Here is a 24,259-nt window from a genome sequence, read left to right on the forward strand (position 1 = left end):
GGCCTTGCCTTGGCACGTTGGGTCGTTCGTTTAATTTTTCGGTTGAAAACAACTTTAATAAAATTTAATTTCGTAATTTAATTTTTTCTCGGAATTTAATTTTGATTAATTTAAATAATATAAATTATTTGATACTAATTATTTAAAAAAAATTAAAAACCTTGATAAAATTATAATTAACTAACTTTAATCAACTGAAAATAGTATTAATGGACATAAGTTTTAAATTTTAATTAAATTTGTAAGTTTCCGGTTGGACTATGAAATACAATTTTATGTTTAAAATTTGTAAAGCATGTAAATTCTTGGTTTTAGTGGGAGCTTTTAGTCATTAAACTCTTGATTAGGTCTACATTCCTTTAAGGTTAAAACAAATCGATTAGAACTAATAAGGTTGAATAATTTGTAGATTGTTGGAACCTTTCATTAGTTGCTGCAAATGTTTATGTGATGCATGATTTTTCTACTAACTTGCTATGTACGTGGGCCATTCATTGATAAATGAATGGATGAATGGTATATTGTAAATGTACTGTTTTGCAGGTTATAGAAAGTGACTAGTATGACCTAAATAGGATAGTAAATATGGTATGTGTACCATTAATTTGAATGTAAATTTGGTCTTATGCACCAAAGTTTTTATTCAAATGTGGTCTGCATACCATTAAATAGTTGTAATTAGTTTTAATTATATCATATCCTATTTGAAGAAAATGGCGCCTCCGATTGTGAAATTGAAGATGGGGATTCGAATCCATTTTCAAAGACGGAGTTCGAAGTTGAAGCTTCAAGATGAAGTCGGGCCATACTAGATCACATTTAAATCTTATGCATGCTTTAAGTTATTTATTGCTTTGAATATGTCTTAATAATGCATGAGATTATGGCTTGATTATGTTGCATGATTAAGGATTTTAGTTCACTTAAAATCTAACCAACATAGTAAGAGCCTTAAGTTCCAAACTTCAAAAATTGAGTTAAAAGGTGTCATTCCAAAATAACGCTTACTTGGGTAACCTTTACATCAATCTAAGTAATAGTTTTCCGCCATAGCGAGGTGTTACTTGTTGATTCTAAAGGGGTAAGGTACACAAATCATTGGGAGTACATGTTAGTTTTGGTAAAACTCAACGATATAAGTAAGGAGTCCTTTTATGTCGTGGCAAACCGGATAGGTTTACCTAATAAGTTCTTAGAATTGATTCTAAATATATAATGTGCTTAATTCTTCAATGATTTAAGGATCTTGGGTTCATTTTATTCACACCTGTCGGAACACACAACTCGAATAAAATGCTTAATAAATATTGAATTATGCATGCATGCTAGAATTTAAGTTTATTAAGAGAAACTATGAATGGTTATTTATTTGTTTATTCTTTTCAATTGTAGTTTTAACTATGGCAAATAACAATTCATTCAAAATCCGATCAATTCTCGAAAAGGAGAAGTTGAGCGGGAAAAACTTCCTTTGTAACACATCGACAATCCCCTTTTTCTAAAATAACCCTTTTAAAACATAACTATAGAGAATTATCAAAGTATTATCGCCCGTGTGAAAACGTAACTGCTTATTCATAATTTTGCAGCGGAAAACATAAAACTAACTTTAGGTTTATAAATAATCGATTACAGGTTTAATCCCAAAAGCCAACCAACGAAAATAAGAAATTATAAATAGTACGACAAGTTTAAAGTACAAATTAACAAACCAAGTCACTTAGCAAAACAAAACTAAATACAAGCTCTCTAATCCCGATCCCAATGATGCATCATCTTCAAACCTGTAGATGGGAAACGCTTATTGATCCTTAGAGACTGCTCACCAAAGATGGGTCATCACAGGATCAATAAGGCATAGCCATGATCAACACACACAAACAAAGCACGTAATCAGTAAAGCTGAGTACTACATACTGAATCAATAATAATCCTAACATGATTCTATTTAAACGATCAATCCTAACATGATACTAATAACACATAAATGAGGGCAGGCAAACATATTAATTTGAAGATCACCCTTGACTAGACTAGGCTAGACTGGACTAGAACTTTTATAACAATAATATTATCTTAATTGAAATAGACAATGGACCGAGTTTTCTAGCTAGAAACTTCTTCACTAAGGAAGACGAGGTACGGGCGCGACTCCGTAAACCCCAGTGACCTGCGATATCGAGGAACTTTTGAATAATAATAGGACACGGTGATCAATCCGGTCCGAGGAAAGGCCATGGGCTACCACCATGAACCCCAACTCCTGTTTGCCCGTCACTTTAGACGTGCACAGTCTAAAGCTATTGCTACTCAGTTTCACTTTACATGATTTACAAATTGAAACCATGTTATGACTCAACAATCACATAAGGCATAAAATCCACATTTAGTCACAACTGTTTTTATCTTGGAATTAAGTAAGTGATCACAAATGCATCAAACAAGACTCATTCCAATTAAATCCAACCTTTCCTTTAATACTGATCAACCCCTCTATATGGGTATACGGTTTCAACTTACTAAACAAGGACCACGGCCCTCATAAAGTAGTGAAAAGCTAAAAGGGAACAACGATCAATCGATCTGAATCAATATATATAAAATAATCTAGTGTTCCCAATCAAACATGTTTGCATCAATCGTCTACTAACATGTTATAATCCTCATAACGAAATATATATATTCAACATGTCCATCCAACAATATTAAACATGAAATTCCAACATAATCAAGTCCATCAAAAAATTTCAACTTGGTTTCAACAGATAACACACATTCCAAGCACATAGGTATGTACGTACCTCGTGTAAACAAACTAATAGGCCACTTTAACACTTTCAAAAGTCGCCTAAAGAGAATTCTCCGCCTAAAACAACCAACAAATAATCCCAATGAATTTCTAATCCTTTGCAACCACAATAAAGCATTCTAAATGCATCCTAAACATATTTAGAACTTTCCTCAATATCAAAACTTGAATATTTGATTTCCTAGCATAACAATTATTGAATTAAAGATTGAAATTCGTTGAAAACTCTTCGAAAACATCATATTTTAAATTTCCAGCAATATAACTAATTTCAAACTACTCCAAAACATCATTAACATGTTTGAAATCATAAAAACAATAACTAACATGTTTGAAATCATAAAAAGGAAATTTTGGTATTTACTACCTTTAAAATACACCACTTTTGTATTTACTACCTTATGAAATTTTTATTTTAAATTACTACCTTAAACTTCCAGATTTTTTTCATTTACTACCACTTTACAGTTTTCTCATTTTAAAATTAAGATATCTATTTCGTTTCTTAATCGTTTAAAGTGATTCAAAGTTCATTATTTTCCTTTTTCTATAGGGATTTCATTGAAAACGTCATTTTAAAAAAATTCGTTTGATAATTCATAAATATTTTAAACTTTTAAAAATAATATTTAATTTGTTTAAACTTTTACGAAATGTTAAAAAGTAAGATCCATATGGAATCCTTACATATAAATGAGAAGAATGAGTTTTGAATCACTTAAAATGATTAAGAAACGAAAGAGATATCTCAATTTTAAAATGAGAAAACTGTAAAATGGTAGTGAATACAAAAAAAATGAAACTTAAAGGTAGTAATTTAAAATAAAATTTTCATAAGGTAGTAAATACAAAAGTGGTGTATTTTTAAGGTAGCAAATACCAAAAAATCCTCATAAAAACAATAACTTTAATAATTCCTAAACATCCTACCATGATTTAAAATCATTAAAAACCTTAAAATTCATAATTTAAATAATTAAAAATCAATATTTCAATGCATTTATATAATCTGAAAATTAATAATTTAATTATGCAAACATATAATTCTTGGAATTCATAATCAAATCATAAAACTTATAATTAAAATTCAAGAAACATAATTAAATTATTAAAACGTAATTAAATTCATTAATTAGTTTAGGGTTTAGGAATTAACCACAAGAGAAGAGAGTGAGGGGGCGCCGGCCGGAGGAAAGGACGGCGGCGGCAGTGCTGTGCAAGGTGGTTGGCGGCGGCAACAAAATCGTGGCTGGAAGGTTGCTGCAATGACGCGAAGAAGGGAGGACGAACACGAAGAGAAGGGGCACGAGCGCTGCTGTGCGTGGAGGGCGCGGTAGCAACACCACGGCGCGGTGGCTGCGCGACTGGTGGTGGTGGTGGTGTCCGGTTGATGGTGGATGATGGTGGTGTGGCTGCAATAAGCCAGCGAGTGAGGAGGAGAAACCGAACAGAGAAATAAAGAAGGACGAAGGGATGAAACAAACAGAGAAAGAAATAAGGGAGAAGGAGAAGAGAAGGGGGAAGGAGTTACCGGGGAAGGGGAGGACCGACGGTCGGTGGTCCGGTGTGGCGGTTGGCCGGCGGCTGCGCAAGAAGGAGCAAAATGTTTGAGTGTTTCCCTGGTTCACGTGAATGGAATAGAGGAGAGGTTTTGGGTTTTTTTTTTTTTTTTTGGTTTTTACGTGAAAGGAATAGAGGGGTTTGGTGTTTGGTGTTTTGTGTTTTACATGGACTAGAAGTATGGGGTTATGGGTCTATAATATTGGGCTTTATTCAATTGGGCTAGACTTAGGAATTTAGTTTTAGGATTCGAATCCAAAACCGGATAGGATCGTTTTCTAAATTCAATCAATTTTGGTAATTCGATTTCTTTTCAACGTAAAATTCTAAAATTACTTTTGATTTCGTAAATCATTAAAAATATTTAAAATGTAATAAAATAAATATACGTTAATTGTATATTTATTTCTAAAATTCGTAAATTCTATTAAAAAATAAATAACTATACGTTAAAATATATTAATAACATGTATAAATTTATGGGGGATTACAATCTACCCCTCTTAAAAGAAGTTTCGTCCCGAAACTTGACACGAAAATTCACCCATTTCTCAAAAGTTTTCAACTTATTCTTACTGGAGAAGTACTTGTGCCACTAATGTGCACTCTTTTGCCAACTTAAAGTTGTTTCTGTTACTCATGAACACCTTTTTCTTATGCGGAGAATCTATTTACTTGCATCAACATGTAGAATTGGCAAAAATAAGCATAAAAATGCATAAAAATAACATAAAAATAGGTAAAAAGCGCGAATTTCTATTGCATTCTACCCCTCTTAAAGAAAACGAGTTACGCCCTCATAACTCACCTCAGAAAAGAACTCTGGATATATTTCCTTCAACGAATTCTACCCCTCAATACTATATTTTCACTCAAATCATTCCAGCAAATGAACTTCTACACTTTTTCCACACAATGCCTCAACATGTGACATCGTAATGCTCGCATGGTAACTATTGATGCACGAAAATTCAATCAAATCTAGATGATCTCCCAACTGCTCTTTAAAGTCAATAGTTTATGCTCTCAACATATCTCCCATGGTTTGGTTGGTGCTCTCAGGCTGACCATCGGTTGCAGGGTGGAAAGCAATATCATTTTCAATGTTATCCCCAAGATTCAACTATACTCTTTTTGCCAAAATTTCAGACTTTTATGGTCAGTAAGGATCTCAAATGTTTTCATATAAAGGTAATGTCTCCAAATCTTCAAAGTGAACACAATAACAGTTAGCTCTAGGTTATGTGTAGGGTAATTTGTCTCATAGGGTTTCAACTGACGTGACAACAGGTGCAGAGGTCAAACGCTCTTTTAAGATATGGAAAGCTCCCTCACATTTCTCACTCCACTCGAATTTCGATTCCTTTTTCATCAGGTTGGTCATTGGTTTTTGCTTTTTTTTGAAAATTCTTTCACAAACCTCCTGTAATAGTCAGCTAGGCCTAGGAAACTTCATATATCAGACACATTCCTTCGGAGTAGGTCACTCACTCACAGCTTGAATCTTAGTAGGATCTACATAAACTCCTTCTTCTCAACTTTCCCTTTCTACTGAACCTCATTACCCCTTTCATCGATGTATAACTCTTGAGCTTAACTCTTAGCACTTTCACCAATTCATACATTCCCATCTTTTCAAGACAACAAATGATTTCTAACGATCATGGACCACTCGAATCTTCTCTTAATTTTATTCCCTTACGTAACGTAGTTTTCAATCAATTTAGTCCCTCACCTTTCTAAGCGTCAATTTAGTCCCTCAATTTAGTCGGTGTCACTTAAACACACATGACTTCAAGATTTGTATACTTCATCTAGTAAAACTAGATTCTTTCTAAGCGTCTCCAAATAATCCTCAATTGTTTGTCATGCTCTTTCTCATTCCTTGAATAAATTAGGATATCATCAATAACATAATAACGAGCTTAATTCGGTATTCGTGGAAAACTTATTCATCAAATCCATAATTATGGAAGGTGCATTGGTTAACCCAAAATACATTACTCTAAACCCATAATGAAAACAACGAATCCTAATGAGGTCTTAGGCTCTTATCAGCTATTCTCAATTGGTGGTACTTCGAACGCAAATCAGTCTTCGAGAACACACTCGCCCAATTCAATTGATCCAATATGTCATCTATCCTAGGCAAAGAATACTTTTTCTTGATGGTGTTTAGTTCCCTAAAATCCATGCATAATTCCATACTCTTATCTTTCTCCTTAACAAACAACATAGGAGCTCCCCACCGTGATGCACTAGGCCTAATATACCCCTTAACGAAACAACTCTTGCAATTGTGTCTTAATTTTCTCATTTCAGGAGGTGTCATGCTATAAGGTGCCCTGGTAATAGGTGTCGTTCCAGGATTTAACTCTATAATGAACTCAAAGGCTCTAGTAGGTGACATACTCGCAATTCTACTCGTAGACACATCAATGAATCCATTTGAAGGAAATAATGCCCTTGGTCCAAGTATGCATTCTATGTTAAGTCTAATAAATGCGGTTCAGTATTAATTAACAAGTTAATAATTCAGTGAGATCAAGTGAGCTGAATGCCTAGCTAGAGGCCGCTTCAGTTCAAGTGGAATTAATGATATTAATCCACAGCTTACTCTTGACTGAACCCGTAGGGTCACACAAATAGTACGTAAACGGATCAAGTATTTAATGGCATTAAATACTCCATCTATGAATATTCGGAACCGACGGATCTTGGTTTCAGTGGGAGCTAAGATCGTCACAGGCAAGAAATGAATACTCCGGAAACGATAATATTGCCGGAAACGGAAATATGGATCGTATCGGAAATATGAATATTATCCAAGTCGTAGATGTTACCGGAAACGGAAACATGGTACGTATCGGAAAATATTATTGGAAATGGAAATATTACCAGAATCGGAAATATTGCCGGAAACGGAAATATTGTCAGAATCGGAAATATTGCCGGAATCGGAAAATAATTCCGGAAACGGAAATATTAAATATTTGTTCGAAACGGAAATTAATTCCGGAATCGGAAATATTAAATATTGTTCGTATCGGAAATAGATTCCGGAAATGGAAATTTAATCGGAAGCGTATCGTACGAATTAGCGTCGGACGAGGCCTGCCGGACGAAGGCCCAGCACGAAGCCAGGCCGTCGCCCAGCAAGCACGCACGCCACAAGCCCAGCGCGCGCCAAGGCCACGGATGCGTGGGCCTTGCTGCGTGGGCTACAGCTCGCACGCATGGGCAGTCCTCGTGGCTGCCGTGTGTGTGTGAGTTTGTGCTCATGCGTGATTCCTGAATCAGCAAGAGTCAGTGTATGATTAAATGTCTATTCCTAATTGGATAAATTAATTAAATAGAATTCATATAGGATTCTAATTCCAATTAATTCGCATCCTACTAGGATTACGATTCCTTTTCCATAACTCTATAAATAAAGGCCTAGGGGTCATAATTTATATACAAGTTTTAAAGTATTCAAAAGTGAGTTTTTGAGAGAAAATCAAACACACATCTTGCTCAAAAGTGCCGAAATTTTCTAGTACCTTAAGGGCGATTCTAGTTGGTCAATCTTAAGGCGGATCCGGACGTGCTGTGGACTATCTACGGAGGGACGACACTTGGAGTCCTAAAAGACTTGTTCTTGTTCGGTTCGGGCGCAGCTAGGGAGGGCACGCAACAAAGAGTATGCATCTAATTATGCTATATGATTATGTGTAAATAATATGTTTCCTGGGTTAATGGTTGTTTCCGCATGATCTATGTAAATGTCATATGTATCATAACCTAACAGTGGTATCACGAGCCTCTTATTATTTTCATAATCTAAATTGCATGAACATGGTTAAATATTACAAATTTGCAAGAATTAAAAGGGGTGATTAATTTTCGTAATTGTTAATTAATTGCAAATTGCGTTTATTTAATTATATGTACGCAGTTTTTCGGCAGTTTCTTCGTTACTCATCCGAATTGAGTGATTTTTGTGTCAATTTCGCATGTAAAAGGCATTCTAAAATTTTGACAAAAATAATATTTTTCTGCCGAACCCAGAATTCTCAAATTCGAAGCCTAACTATGACTTTTCGAAGGTTTTAGTTTTTCGAATGCAAAATTTCGTAAATTTAAGATGTTAAATTAAATATTTGCGATTCTTGTTGATAAATCTTGAATTTTTGATTGACCTACTGCATATGTTTAACAAGTTTGAATGCCTAGTCTTGTTAATTATGCAATCTAATTTGTAATTATGATTAATTTGTTGAAAATTAGAATAATTTAGAATTAATTTGATTTTCATAATTAATTGTAATTTAATTAGAAACCTATGATTAAAAACCACCATAAAAATTGTAAATTTACGATAAATTTTAAATTTTTATGACCTAGACTTGAATCCATAACAATCGGAAATCAATTGGATAATAAATTTTCGATTTTTCGCCCTAAAATTATGAAATTAATAATATTTATTAATTTGTCATTAATTTTAAATATAAATTTTAAATTTTTATGCGATTCGTTCAAATAACTTGCACGCACGAAGCAATGGACGCTTCGTGTTACCCTTAAGGGGTGTTGTATAATGCGGGCATGCGACGACGAGCAAGGGAGCTCGTCGCCCGTGCGGCACGAATGCAATGAGCAAGGGCGTAGTGCACGAGCGCAAGGCAGCAGCCCTGCCTTGTGTCGTGTGCCACGAGCAATGAACGTATGGGCATGGGCGAGGGGCGAGCCAAGGCAGTCGCGTGTGGGCAGCAAGCGAGCTGCGCCACAACGCGCGCTGCCTCGCACAAGTGCGCGCAGCCTCGCGCGCAGCGAGCGCAAGCTCGCGTGCCACGAGCGCTGCGCACAGCATCACTCGCGCGCACAGCGCGCGACGTCGCCCGCCCAGCGAGCGATGTCGCGCACCAGCGAGCGATGGCTCGCGCGCGCGCAGCGAGCGATCTCGCGCGCCAGCGAGCGATGGCTCGCGCGCACCAGCGAGCGATCTCGCGCGCCAGCGAGCGATGGCTCGCGCGCACCAGCGAGCGATCTCGCGCGCCAGCGAGCGATCTCGCGCGCCAGCGAGCGAGCCAGCGCGCCCAGCGAGCGATCTCGCGCGCGCACTGCGAGCGATAGCTCGCGTGCGATGGGGCGCTGTGCGGAGGCTTGCGTTGGGACAGCAGCAGCTATGCTACGAGCGCATGGGCTGCGCGCACATGGCCAGCAATGGCTGTGTGCGTACGGCCCATGGGCGTGCAACGCGTAGGGTGTTTGCGTTTCGATTAGATCGTTTTGAATGTTTAATTTGAAAATTTCAGTTCACGTAATTTTAATTAATTTTAAAATTAATAATTTGAATTAATTTCTTGGATTTTAATTTTGAATATTATAATTATAATAAATGGAATTTATTCTAATTATTTTACTAAAATTAAAATCATGAATTAATTTAAATGCGACTGAAATTAAATTAAATTTTTGGATTCAATTATAAATTTATATGAGCTTTAAATTTTAATTAAATTTGTATGTTTCCGGTTAGACTAGAAATACAATTTTATGTTTAAAATTAGTAAAGCATATGAATTTATTGGTTTGAGTGGGAGCGCTTTTTAGTCATAAACTCTTGATTAGGTCTACAAATCCTTAAGGTTAAAACAACTCGATTAGAATTAATAAGGACTGAATAATTGGTAGATTATTGGTGACCTTGATTAATTGCTGCAAATGTTTACGTGATGCATAATGTGTTTTACTAACCAGCTATGTGGGCCATTCATGATAATGAATGGGTGAATGGTATATATTGTATATGTACTGTTTTGCAGGTTATGAAGTGACTAGTATGGCCCAAATAGGATAGAAAATATGGTCTGCGTACCATTAATTTGAATGTAATTGGTCTAAAGCACCAAAGTTATTTTTCAATTCAAATATGGTCTGCGTACCATCAAATAGTTGTAATTAGTTATAGCTTATCCTATTTGAAGAAAATGGTGCCTCCCACGGAGATTTTCAAGACGGACTTTGAAGTCAAAGCTTCAAGATGAAGTCGGGCCATACTAGATCACAAATATCTTATGCATGTTTTAAGTTATTTATTGCTTTAAATATGTCTTAAAATGCATGAGATCAAAAGCTTATTATGTTGCATGATTAAGGATTTTAGTTCACTTAAAATCTAACCAACATAGTAAGAGCCTTAAGTTCCAAACTTAAAAATTGAGTTAAAAGGTGCCATGCCAAAATATACACTTGCTTGGATATCCTTTACATCAATCTAGTAATAGTTTTCGCTCAGCGAGGTGTTACTTATTGGTCCTAAAGGGGCAAGGTACACAAATAATTGTGAGTACATGTTAGTTTTGGTGAAACTCAACGATATAAGTAAGGAGTCCTTTTATGTCGTGGCAAATTCGATAGGTTTACCTAATAAGTTCTTAGACGTACCTATCAACCAAGAATAGTTTCTAGACTATTAGCAAAAGGCTTTTGCTTACCTAAGATGTTATAGGATTAAGTCGACAAACTGTGCTTAGTTCTTCAATGATTTTAGGATCTTGGAATCATTTTATTCACACCTGCCGGAACACATAACTTGAATAAAATGCTTAATAAACATTGAATTATGCATGTATGCTAGAATTTAAGTTTATTAAGAGAAACTGTGAATGGTTATTTATTTGTTTATTCTTTTCAATTGTAGTTTTAATATGGCAAACAACAATCAAAACATCATCATGGGTTCTGAGCTTATGGTCAAGCTGAACCTGACAAATTTTCTTGAATGGGAAGCTAAGCTAGTTGAAATAGTCAAACTCAATGGACTTGAGTATGTACTATCACATCCCATGCCAAGCTACTATGCCAGAGACATGACCCCTGAGAGATTTTACGCCTGGGATGCGGATCTCAAAAAGGTTATGAGTCTCATGCTGAACAATATCCCTGATGATTGGGCTAGAAGGTTTGTAGCCTATGAACCTTTTACGCTCATCAAGAATCTGAGGGATATCTGTCGTGGAAGTACGGAGGACAGGGACCTGAACGTCCATGAGTTGATTGAATCAATGTCTGGGCTAAAGGTTAGTTCTCCCAACAGGTGTTATAGGATGGAGGTCCAAGAAACACATGTTCAGCTCCTTCGCACTAAACAGAGGGTAGGCGTCCCACTGAGGTTCCATGTGGATCTTATGTGTTCATATTTTGATCGCCTAAGTCTACTAGGAACACCAATAAGCGAAAGGATGGCAGTCTCTGTCTTGCTCAATTCACTACACAGTGGGTTTGGTCGCTTCAAGCAACAATACCTAAGTGAACCAAGAGAAGAAACAGTTGCAGAATTTATTCACCTTGTCAGAAAGGCTGAAATAGTACTGGACTGTGAAGCCAAAGATTTACTCAAGGCTAGAAAGAGACCATTCAAGAAAGGTGGAAAGTCCAAGGGCAATGCTAAATCAAAGCAGGACAAGTCCACATCAAGCTGTCTTTATTGTGATGGAATAGGCCATTACAAAAGAGAATGTCCAAAGCTAAAGGAAGATCAGAAGAACGGAACAGTCGTTCCATCTTCAGGTATTTTCGTTATAGACTGTATACTTGCTAATTCAACTTCTTGGGTATTAGATACAGGTTGTGGCTCACACTTATGTTCCAATCCACAGGGACTAAGAAGAAGTAGAAAGTTAAGCAAGGGTGAAGTCGACCTACGAGTGGGAAATGGAGCACGGATTGCTGCATTAGCTGTAGGAACTTACTATTTGTCGTTGCCCTCCGGGCTAGTTTTGGAACTGGAAGAATGTTTCCATGTTCCAAGTCTTACTAAAAACATCATTTCAGTTTCTTGCTTAGATGCTAAGGGATTTTCCTTTATAATAAAAGACAATAGTTGTTCGTTTTATTTTAAAGAGATGTTTTATGGATCTGCTAGATTAGTCAATGGACTTTATTTATTAGATCACGACAAACAAGTATATAACATAAATACCAAAAAGGCCAAAAAGGATGATTCAGATCTCACCTATCTGTGGCATTGTCGATTAGGCCATATAAACTTGAAACGCTTAGAAAGACTTCAAAGGGAAGGAATTCTAGAACCATTTGACTTAGAGGATTATGGTAAATGCGAATCATGTTTACTTGGCAAAATGACAAAGCAACCTTTCTCTAAAGTTGGAGAAAGAGCAAATGAACTATTGGGTTTAATCCATACAGATGTATGTGGACCAATGAGTACAAATGCTAGAGGTGGTTTCAGCTACTTTATCACTTTCACTGATGACTTCAGTAGGTATGGTTATGTCTACCTAATGAAGCATAAGTCTGAATCCTTTGACAAATTCAAGGAATTTCAGAGTGAAGTAGAGAATCAATTAGGCAAGAAGATCAAGGCACTGCGGTCTGATAGAGGCGGTGAATATCTGAGCTATGAATTTGATGACCATCTGAAAGAATGTGGAATTCTATCAGAATTGACTCCTCCTGGAACACCACAATGGAACGGTGTGTCAGAACGGAGGAACAGAACCTTGCTAGACATGGTCAGGTCAATGATGGGTCAGGCCGAACTTCCATTAGAATTTTGGGGACATGCACTAAATACAGCTGCACTCACTATAAACAGAGCTCCGTCTAAAGCTGTCGAAAAGACTCCATACGAATTATGGTTTGGAAAGCCTCCAAATGTGTCTTTTCTTAAGATTTGGGGATGTGAAGTATACGTCAAACGATTAATTTCAGACAAACTTCATCCAAAATCTGACAAATGTATCCTTGTGGGCTATCCAAAGGAAACAAAGGGGTATTACTTCTACAATACATCTGAGAACAAAGTGTTTGTTGCTCGAGATGGTGTCTTTTTGGAGAAAGATCACATTTCCAAAATGACAAGTGGGAGAAAAGTAGACCTCGAAGAAATTCGAGTCGAACAACAAACTCTAGAGAATGCTCAAGATGACATTCAGGATGAAACTCAGAGATCTTTAGAAGAATCTGGTGAGAATCATGGTCAATCTAGAAATGTTACCCCGCGTAGATCGCAAAGATATAGATCTCAACCGGAAAGGTACTTAGGTATTTTGACGAACGAGAGCTATGACGTTCTATTACTTGAAAGTGATGAACCTGCGACTTACAAGCAAGCTATGACGAGCCCTAGCTCCAAGCAATGGCAAGAAGCCATGCAATCTGAATTAGACTCCATGTCTGAAAACCAAGTATGGGATTTGGTCGATTTGCCAGATGGCTACCAAGCCATTGGAAGCAAATGGGTTTTCAAACTGAAAAAGGACAAGGATGGGAAACTTGAAGTTTTCAAAGCTAGATTGGTTGCAAAAGGTTACAGGCAAGTCCACGGTGTGGATTACGATGAAACCTTTTCACCAGTTGCAATGCTAAAGTCTATTCGAATAATGTTAGCAATCGCTGCATATTACGATTACGAAATATGGCAGATGGATGTCAAAACTGCTTTCTTAAACGGCGTTTTAACAGAAACTGTGTTTATGACACAGCCTGAAGGTTTTGAGGATCCAAAGAATGCTAAAAAGGTATGCAAGCTAAAGAAATCAATCTACGGATTGAAGCAGGCATCCAGGAGCTGGAATATACGTTTTGATGAAGCAGTCAGTGACTTTGGTTTCATCAAGAACGCAGACGAATCTTGTGTATACAAGAAGGTCAGTGGGAGCAAAATTGCTTTCCTAGTATTATATGTCGACGACATATTGCTTATCGGAAATGACATTCCTATGTTAAACTCTGTCAAGATTTGGCTTGGGAAATGTTTTTCGATGAAGGACCTAGGAGAAGCACAGTACATATTGGGCATCAAGATTTACAGAGATAGATCTAAAAGGATGATTGGACTTAGTCAAAGCACTTATATCAATAAGGTGCTTGATAGGTTCAAGATGGCGGACTCCAAGCGAGGCTACCTACCCATGTCTCATGGAATGACTCTAAGCAAGACTCAGTGCCCAAAAACACTTGATGAGCGTAGACGAATGAATGGGATTCCATATGCATCATTGATTGGTTCAATAATGTATGCTATGATATGTACACGCCCGGATATTGCGTACGCACTCAGTGCTACGAGCAGATACCAGTCAGACCCAGGAGAGGCGCATTGGACTGCTGCCAAGAACATTCTGAAGTACCTGAAAAGGCACAAAGATGACTTCCTGGTCTATGGTGGAGATGATGAATTAATTGTTAAAGGCTATACGGACGCAAGTTTCCAAACCGACAAAGATGATTTCAGATCACAGTCTGGGTTTGTCTTCTGCCTCAACGGAGGAGCAGTAAGCTGGAAAAGTGCTAAGCAAAGCACCATTGCGGATTCTACAACTGAAGCGGAGTACATTGCTGCACATGAAGCAGCAAAGGAAGCTATATGGCTAAGGAAGTTCATAGGAGAACTTGGTGTAGTCCCCTCCATTAAAGGACCAATAGCCCTGTATTGTGATAATAACGGAGCTATTGCACAGGCAAAAGAGCCTAGACACCACCAGAGAGTCAAGCATGTACTTCGTAGATTTCACCTTCTACGAGAGTTCGTTGAAAGAAAAGAAGTCGAGATAAGCAAAATTGGAACTGATGACAACATATCAGATCCATTAACTAAACCTCTGCCGCAAGCGAAGCACAACTCGCACACTGCAGCTATGGGAATCAAGCATATTGGAGAATGGCTTTGATGTCTCTGTTTAATGTTTTAAAGTTTTAGAGTTTAAATCTTTGTAAAACATTATTGGTTAATCATTCACAATAAATGAAAGAAATTCATTTTTCCATTTAATTTGTGGTTTATTAAATGATGAGTCCCTTCAACTTGACGATATATTCAAGATAGACTGTCAGGACCAGTCCTGTGACTAAGAAATGTCTATCAAGTGAACTTGAATGTCAAAGGTTGAAAATGGTCCCTAATTGGAGTTTTCTATAAAATTGGACGCATAGAAAACGTTAGACGATTAGAGTGCAAGATGACTAGTAGTTCTGTTTCTTGAACTATGTGGACATGGCAATGTCATAATCATTTGCATAGATACTTACTTTGGGAAGACTAGTATCGGACAAGACCTATGAAACTTTACTGTAAGAGATGAAAATCTGTCATAAGTAAATTTCATTAAATTATTAGACACTAAATCCTCAATACCTGAGTGATTTGAGATTACTTGTTTGAGAACTGGTTGCTTTGACGTTGACCAACCGTCGCACCGTAAAAGGAGGCTATAAAGGCAACGCTCAGGTAATCACCTATCAAACGAAGTCTAATCTCAAGATCGCAAGATTGGGATTGTCCTCCCATAAATCGGGATGAGATGCTTAAAAGTTGTACAAGGCCACTCGGAGAGCTAGAAACTGTGAAATGCATGGCCGTGCTCGGATGAATCATAGGCTATGATTATCTGTTTATTTGATCAGTTGAACTCTGAAACCGAGGAACACCTCTGGACATAATAAGGATGACAACTCTTACCTTATGTTCAAGAGCAAGCATCGAGCGACAAAGGAATTAGGAAATGCACACTTGTCCCTAAGGACAAGTGGGAGACTGAAGGAAATAATGCCCTTGGTCCAAGTATGCATTCTATGTTAAGTCTAATAAATGCGGTTCAGTATTAATTAACAAGTTAATAATTCAGTGAGATCAAGTGAGCTGAATGCCTAGCTAGAGGCCGCTTCAGTTCAAGTGGAATTAATGATATTAATCCACAGCTTACTCTTGACTGAACCCGTAGGGTCACACAAATAGTACGTAAATGGATCAAGTATTTAATGGCATTAAATACTCCATCTATGAATATTCGGAACCGACGGATCTTGGTTTCAGTGGGAGCTAAGATCGTCACAGGCAAGAAATGAATACTCCGGAAACGATAATATTGCCGGAAACGGAAATATGGATCGTATCGGAAATATGAATATTATCCAAGTCGTAGATGTTACTGGAAACGGAAACATGGTACGTATCGGAAAATATTATTGGAAATGGAAATATTACCAGAATCGGAAATATTGCCGGAAACGGAAATATTGTCAGAATCGGAAATATTGCCGGAATCGGAAAATAATTCCGGAAACGGAAATATTAAATATTTGTTCGAAACGGAAATTAATTCCGGAATCGGAAATATTAAATATTGTTCGTATCGGAAATAGATTCCGGAAATGGAAATTTAATCGGAAGCGTATCGTACGAATTAGCGTCGGACGAGGCCTGCCGGACGAAGGCCCAGCACGAAGCCAGGCCGTCGCCCAGCAAGCACGCACGCCACAAGCCCAGCGCGCGCCAAGGCCACGGATGCGTGGGCCTTGCTGCGTGGGCTACAGCTCGCACGCATGGGCAGTCCTTGTGGCTGCCGTGTGTGTGTGAGTTTGTGCTCATGCGTGATTCCTGAATCAGCAAGAGTCAGTGTATGATTAAATGTCTATTCCTAATTGGATAAATTAATTAAATAGAATTCATATAGGATTCTAATTCCAATTAATTCGCATCCTACTAGGATTACGATTCCTTTTCCATAACTCTATAAATAAAGGCCTAGGGGTCATAATTTATATACAAGTTTTAAAGTATTCAAAAGTGAGTTTTTGAGAGAAAATCAAACACACATCTTGCTCAAAAGTGCCGAAATTTTCTAGTACCTTAAGGGCGATTCTAGTTGGTCAATCTTAAGGCGGATCCGGACGTGCTGTGGACTATCTACGGAGGGACGACACTTGGAGTCCTAAAAGACTTGTTCTTGTTCGGTTCGGGCGCAGCTAGGGAGGGCACGCAACAAAGAGTATGCATCTAATTATGCTATATGATTATGTGTAAATAATATGTTTCCTGGGTTAATGGTTGTTTCCGCATGATCTATGTAAATGTCATATGTATCATAACCTAACACCATTCACCATGGCAACATCTCGATTGTCACTCCAACTCCTTTACTCATCTCTAACACACTACGGGAAAATAGTTCACACTCCCTATTCATCAATTTCCTCACTTGCATTATGGAAATAACTAAAGGTTCTTAGCTTGTAAAAACTTAGCCAATCCATTCCCAGAATTACATCTAGGTTTCCCAGATTAAACTCTATCCAATCAGAAGGAAAACACAATATTTTATCTTGAAGGACAAGTTCTTAAACAACTTGGTACACCTTAAGGTTACACCAGTAGGTATACTAACAGGTAAATTAATCACTTCAGAATATACTAACTTCAGACTCTTAATAACATATGACAAAACGGAAGAATAAGTTGCTACCGAAACAAATAATGTTTTAACTAGCACGAAGTTAATAGAAAAAGTACCATGAACTACGTCTGCAGAATGTTCAGTTTCATTTCTACTCATCACGAACGGTTTTCCTGGAGTCTTATTCTGGTTGTTGTTCTTATAGGCAGACTTGCTGGGGTTTCCCTGGTTATTTTGCGACCCTATAGGCTTCAAACTCTGATTTCCGGATTGGTTAAACCCTGGTTTCCCTTGGTTACCACTCTCACTACCATTTTTCTTTATCTTCTTCTTAGTAAAGCACTCATACTTCCTATGCCCCTTTTTCTAACAATAGTTACAGTTCATTAATTCTCCCTTACAATTTCTACCAGGATGGTTGTTATTGCACAACTTACAATGACACACTCTCTCAGATTGGTTCCTATTGTTGTGCCCCTGATTGTTCCTTCCTTGAAAATCTTCATTTCCATTCCCATTCCTATTATCATTCATATTCCTCTTGAATTTCCCTTGGTTTTCCCCAGCCTTAAACTCTTTTCTTTTCTCCCTAACAACGACATTTTTCTTGTCCTTTCTGGACTGCGAACCATAAATATGAGCAGCTCATACAATATCTAAAGATGTAAAGGTTTCCCCACCTAATCCTAATTGGATCTCATCAGTGAACCCTTGCTCAAACCTTTGAGCCTTTAGCTCATCTGTAGCTACAACCTCAAGTGCAAACCTCGACAACGCTATAAATTTGCCATAGTAATCAGCGATAGTCATATTCCCCATCCTAAGGTTTATAAATTCCTATGTTTTTTTTTTGTTTTCTCATAAAAGCAGGGTAAAACTTCCCCCTTAAGGCAATAACAAATGAATCCCAATTGAATTCCCCAACAACGCTAAGTCTAACTCCATTTTCTTTCCACCATAAAACAACTTCATCTTTCAAGTACAGTACGATTTGACCAACTCTCATGTTCTCAAGACAGTTCACAACCCCAAACAATTTCTCAAACTCTCTAACCCGGTTTTCTAAGAAGGTAGAATAAAAATTCCCTTTAAAGTAAGGTTGCTTAACCTTGTCTAGTTTCTCAAACATGTCCCCAGCAGAATAAGGGTGTTCAGATCTCTCCTAGGTCAGCTTTTTCCGCCAAGAGGCGAATAGCAGCAGCTAGGTCACTATTGTTGGCGGCCATTTTAGTATGCGACCTGAAATTACTGACTCTACTTGAGGTTCGATACATAACTTATATGTATTCTCTAAAAGGAAATTTTTGATTTGACCATAGAGATCGCATCAACAAACAATTATTCAGGAAATTACACAATCATTAGAGTAACCATCACTCATCTAGGAAGAATATCCACATTAGGCATAACATTTCGAATTATATCGGTCATAAGGGTCTAATTTTCTCCCTCATTTCCTTTATGCACTCAAATCACTTATTATTCTTGTGGCGATTCAATTGTTCCACAATTCATTTATTGAGTATGCAAACAATAAAAGAATTAATCCCTTGCATGCTACTTAGATATTGGAGTATTATGGAATTCTCAAAATGCAAATAATACTTTAACTTTTGTTGCTAATTCTATAAAGGCTTATTACATCCATGAAAAGAATAAAGAATAACTCAAACTCCTATTTATTTAACTTTAAACTGTTGTAGCTTTGCTACTTATTCTCCAAAACATTTAAGAACTAACTAACTATTACAACTTCAAATGTTTAAGGCATCTTTCCTAGATGTTCTTGTTGGAAATTCTCATTGGGAAACACAAAGGGAAAAAAGTGAGTGAAAATAAAGAGTCCCACATGGAAAAAAAACTCTTCATATTCTCCTTATTTATTAATTGGGGAATGAGTGTAACTCTTGTTTAAGAAAGTGTGAGAGTGGTAAGGGTGGACACATCACACAAGCGCGCGCCCGCGCCAGACCGGGCTCGGGCCTCGGGCCATGGGCCATGGGCCATGGGCCTTGGGCCTTGGTACTTGGGAATGCGGTTCGCGGGCGTGGGGTGGGTTTTGTGGGTCAACCCTATTCTTTTTGGTAACTAGACCATTTTGGTTAAGTCATTGTTACGGGAATCTGTATTGATTACGTAACCGTTGGATTAATTACCATTAATTGCGTCAGTTACAACATTGATTAAATATGACCGTTTTTGGCTGTTGCAATCCTCATTAATTTCAGCCGTTTTTGTTTGTTGCCTTGCTTTGCTTCTGATTACTTAAATCAGAATTTCAGATTCTTTCAAAAACACAAAAATTCATTCACACAAAATACGAAAATACATTTCTTCTCTCAAACAAAAAATTGCTCTCGGTTTTGGGTATATGTTCTGACTCCATCCGGCTTTGTGAGTGCACACAACGTCGGAGTTGCGCTAATCCTGGAGGGCGACCGCATTCTGTTCTACTGCACCGGGAGGTAGCGCGAAATTGTCTTTTAGGACAGTGGGTGTCCACGACGTAACAATTGTTCTTCGTTCAGTTCATCGAATCAGATAAGTTTGTTCTAATTTTTGGTTTAATCGCAACAATCTAAAAGACAATTATTATGGCTTTGACTTCGAAATTCATGATACCTGATATGTCTAAGTTAGAACCTCTTGATGGCAAGAATTATAAATGTTGGGCTGTTAGGATGCGATTCTATTTAGAACAAATTGAGATTGCTTATGTGCTTGATGATGTTGTCGAACCTGATGATGAAACTGAATTGCATGCTTTTCAGTTGAAATTTGCTAAAGATGATAGGACATGTAAGGGCATGTTGCTGCATCATATGTCGAATGCATTGCTTGATATCTATATGGGGTTTGGTCATGCTAGGGATATTTGGGATGCATTAGAAAAGAAGTATGGAACTGATGATGCTGGTACTAAGCGTTATTGTGTCAGTAAGTGGTTAGGTTTTCAAGTTCAAGATGATAAACCAATTATTGATCAGATTCATGCTTATGAAAATATTTGCATTGCTATGGCTGCCGAGGGTTTGGGTATTTGTGATATTACTCTTGCTATAGTTTTAATTGAGAAACTCCCACCCTCTTGGAAAGATTTTCGTAATCAGTTGATGCATAAAAAGAAGGACCTTACCTTAGAGGAGCTTGTAGGTCATCTGGAAATTGAGGAGGAAAATCGTATTAAGGATAAGAGTCAATCTATGTTTTCCGGTTCCGCTAAGGCTAACCTTGTAGAACCTAATCCTAATGCATATTCTGATAAGTTTAAGGGAAAGGGCAGTCCTTTCAAGCCTCAAGGGAAACCAATGAAGTATAAGTTCAAAGGGAAATGTTTTGAATGTGGGAAAACTGGTCACAAGCCTGTAGATTGCAGATCCAAGAAGAAGCCTGATCAGAACCAAGCCAACCTTGCTGAAGCTAATGAAGTTTCTGATCCTAACCATTTTATTGCTGTTGTTTCAGAAGCTTACTTGACAGGTAATATTGCTGAATGGATCGTTGATACTGGAGCAACAAGACACATCTGCACCAACAAAGACATGTTCACTACCTACGAAAAAATTGATGGTGAAAATGTCTTCATGGGTAATTTAGCTTCTGCAACTGTTCAAGGAAAAGGGAAGATCGTTCTCACTCTTACCTCTGGAAAACTTATTACTCTTACCAATGTGTTGCATGTTCCAGAAATGCGTAGGAACCTGATTTCTGGTAGCTTGCTAATGAAGGCTGGATTGAATTAGCTTTCATTTGATTCTGATAGGCTTGTTATTACTCACAATGGGGAGTTTGTGGGAAAGGGTTTCTGTAATGGGGGTTTATTTACTCTTGATGTCAAACTTGAAATTATGAAAAAGAATGCTAGTACTTCTTCTGTTTATATTGCTGAGTCTATTGATTTATGGCATGCAAGGTTGGGTCATCTCAACATTGCTTCAATTAAAAAGCTTAAACAACTTAATTTGATCCCCAGTTTTTCTAAAACTGATTTTGCAAAATGTGAAGTATGTGTTGAGGCCAAGTTGCAAATAAGCCATTTAAATCAATAGATAGACAAACTAAAGTACTAGAGCTTGTTCATAGTGACTTGGGGGGTTTTAAAAATTATGAGAGCAGGGGTGGTAAAAGGTATTATATTACTTTTGTTGATGACTGCTCAAGATTTACCATGGTTTATCTTCTCAGGTCAAAAGATGAGGCTGAGAAAATGTTCCTCAAATACAAGGCCGAAGTGGAGAACCAACTTGATAGGAAGATCAAGAGACTTAGGAGTGATAGGGGTGGTAGGTATGACCCTAACCTCTTAAGGCATTTTGTGAGCAGAATGGGATCATTCATGAGACAACGGCTCCCTACACACCCGAGCAGAATGGGATTGCTGAAAGGAAGAACGGAACATTGAAGAACATGATGAATTCTATGCTTATTAGTTCTAGGTTTTATGATAACATGTGGGGGGAAGCTATATTATCTGCTTCTCATGTTTTGAACAGGGTACCTCACAAGAAGCTAGACAAGACTCCATATGAAATATGGAAGGGTCGTGCACCTAACCTAAGTTACTTGAAAGTGTGGGGGTGTCTAGCAAAGGTGGCTATACCCAACTTCAAAAGGGACAAGATTGGTCCTAAAACTGTTGATTGTATTTTTATTGGTTATGCTTACCAAAGTGCTGCATATCGCTTTCTTGTTAAGGGTGCTAACATTCTTATGTAGGTGGTAACATCATTGAGGCAAGAGATGCCGAGTTTTTTGATACTATATTTCCTTTGAAAATATCTTGTATCAATGATGTGCCTTCTTCTAGCACTTCTTCTAGTATTCCTGTTGCTGCTCCTCCCACCACTAATGTGAATTCTGAATTGAAGCCAAGGAGGAGCAAGAGGGCAAGAAAGGAAACCAGTTATGGTGATAATTTTATTACTGCTTTCTTAATTGAACCTTACTTGATTGATGATGACTTTGTTTATGTCTTTATTTTGGAAGATGATCCTAGAACCTATGAAGAGGCTATGAAATTTGTTGATGCAGTGTTTTGGAAAGAGGCAATAGATAGTGAACTTCAGTCAATCCTAAGTAACAACACTTGGGAGTTGGTTGATTTGCCTAGGGGTTGCAAGCCCATTACTTGTAAATTGATCTTTAGGGAAAAATTGAAATCCACTGGATCCATTGACAAGTATAAGGCTAGAATTGTGGTAAGGGGATTCACCCAAAGGCATGGTGTTGATTATTTTGATACTGACTCTCCTGTCACTAAAATTGCTACTATTAGAACTTTGATTGCTCTTGCTTGCATTCATGATCTTGTTGTGCATCAAATGGATGTTAAAACTGCATTTTTAAATGGTGATTTGGATGAGGAAATTTACATGGTTCAACCAGAAGGGTTTGTTGTTCCTGGTCATGAGAATAAGGTTTGTAAATTAGTCAAGTCTTTGTATGGGCTTAAGCAAGCTCCAAAGCAATGGCATGACAAATTTGACAAGACTATGACAGGTAATGGGTTCCATGTAAATGAAGGTGATTCTTGTGTTTACTCTAAGCATGATTCTGATGGTTGTGTGATTATTTGTCTTTATGTGAATGATATGTTAATTTTTGGGACTAACTTGGATCGTGTAAATGAGACAAATTTTTTTCTAAGTTCTAAATTTGAAATGAAAGATATGGGTGAGGCAGATGTGATTTTAGGAGTAAAAATCAAGAGAACTCCAAATGGCATTTGTCTTAGCCAAGATCACTATGTTGAAAAATTACTTAAAATTTTTAACTCTTTGGACGTCGATCCAGTTAGGACTCTCTATGATCCAAGCATCCACTTAAAGAAAAATAATGGTGATCCTGTTAGCCAATCTGAATATGCTAAGATTATTGGTAGTGTTATGTTTCTGATGAACTACACTAGACCTGACATTGCTTATTCTGTGAGTAGATTGAGCAGGTACACTCATAACCCAAGTCATGAACATTGGGATGCTTTGAAGAGATTGCTTAGGTACCTTAAGGGTACCATGGATTGGAGTTTGCACTACTCCAAGTTTCCAGGAGTTTTGGAAGGCTATTGCGATGCCAACTAGGTTTCTGGCAATGATGAAATTAACTCTACCAGTGGTTATGTATTCACCCTAGGGGGTGGAGCTGTGTCTTGGAAATCTTGTAAACAATCTTGTATTGCTATGTCTACTATGGAATCTGAGTTTATTGCTCTTGAATTAGCAGGTCATGAGGCAGAATGGTTGAGAAATGTGCTTGCAGATATTCCGCTGTGGGGGAAGCCAGCTCCTTCAGTTGCACTTCATTGTGATTCGCAAGCGGCTATTGCTGTGGCAAACAACCATGCCTACAATGGGAAGAAAAGGCACATTCGTTTCAGGCACAAGGCCGTCAAAGAATTGTTGTCAAGTGGGGTGATATCACTAGACTATGTAAAGTCTGAAATGAACATTGCGGATCCGTTAACGAAAGGCCTGTGTAGAAAACTAGTTTTGGAAACATCGGAAGGGATGGGTGAAGGAAATATGTCCTTCACCCAAGGTGCATTAAGTCTAATACCAAGGTTCAGATTAATTGCGAACAATTAATTCAGTGAGATCAAGTGATCGGAACAGCTACCTGGAGCAATGCTTCCGATTAGTGAGTTCTAATGGATATTGAACTCACAACTTACTCTTGACTGAACCTACAAGGTCACACCAATGACACG

General features: G+C 37.6%; 1 long non-coding RNA gene across 1 annotated transcript; it reads right to left on the reverse strand.

The window, feature by feature from the left end:
• Window positions 1–1,554: 1,554 nt before the first annotated feature.
• Window positions 1,555–4,555, reverse strand: LOC130462857 (uncharacterized). The gene is made up of 4 exons (XR_008923688.1): window positions 4,341–4,555; window positions 3,966–4,221; window positions 2,802–2,866; window positions 1,555–1,818 (listed from the first exon to the last, which is right to left on the reverse strand). It is a non-coding gene; the product is annotated as an uncharacterized lncRNA (long non-coding RNA).
• Between the last annotated feature and the right edge of the window lie 19,704 nt (window positions 4,556–24,259).

This window comes from Spinacia oleracea, chromosome 6, assembly GCF_020520425.1.
Source record: "Spinacia oleracea cultivar Varoflay chromosome 6, BTI_SOV_V1, whole genome shotgun sequence".
In the NCBI taxonomy this organism is placed as follows: Eukaryota; Viridiplantae; Streptophyta; class Magnoliopsida; order Caryophyllales; family Amaranthaceae; genus Spinacia; species Spinacia oleracea.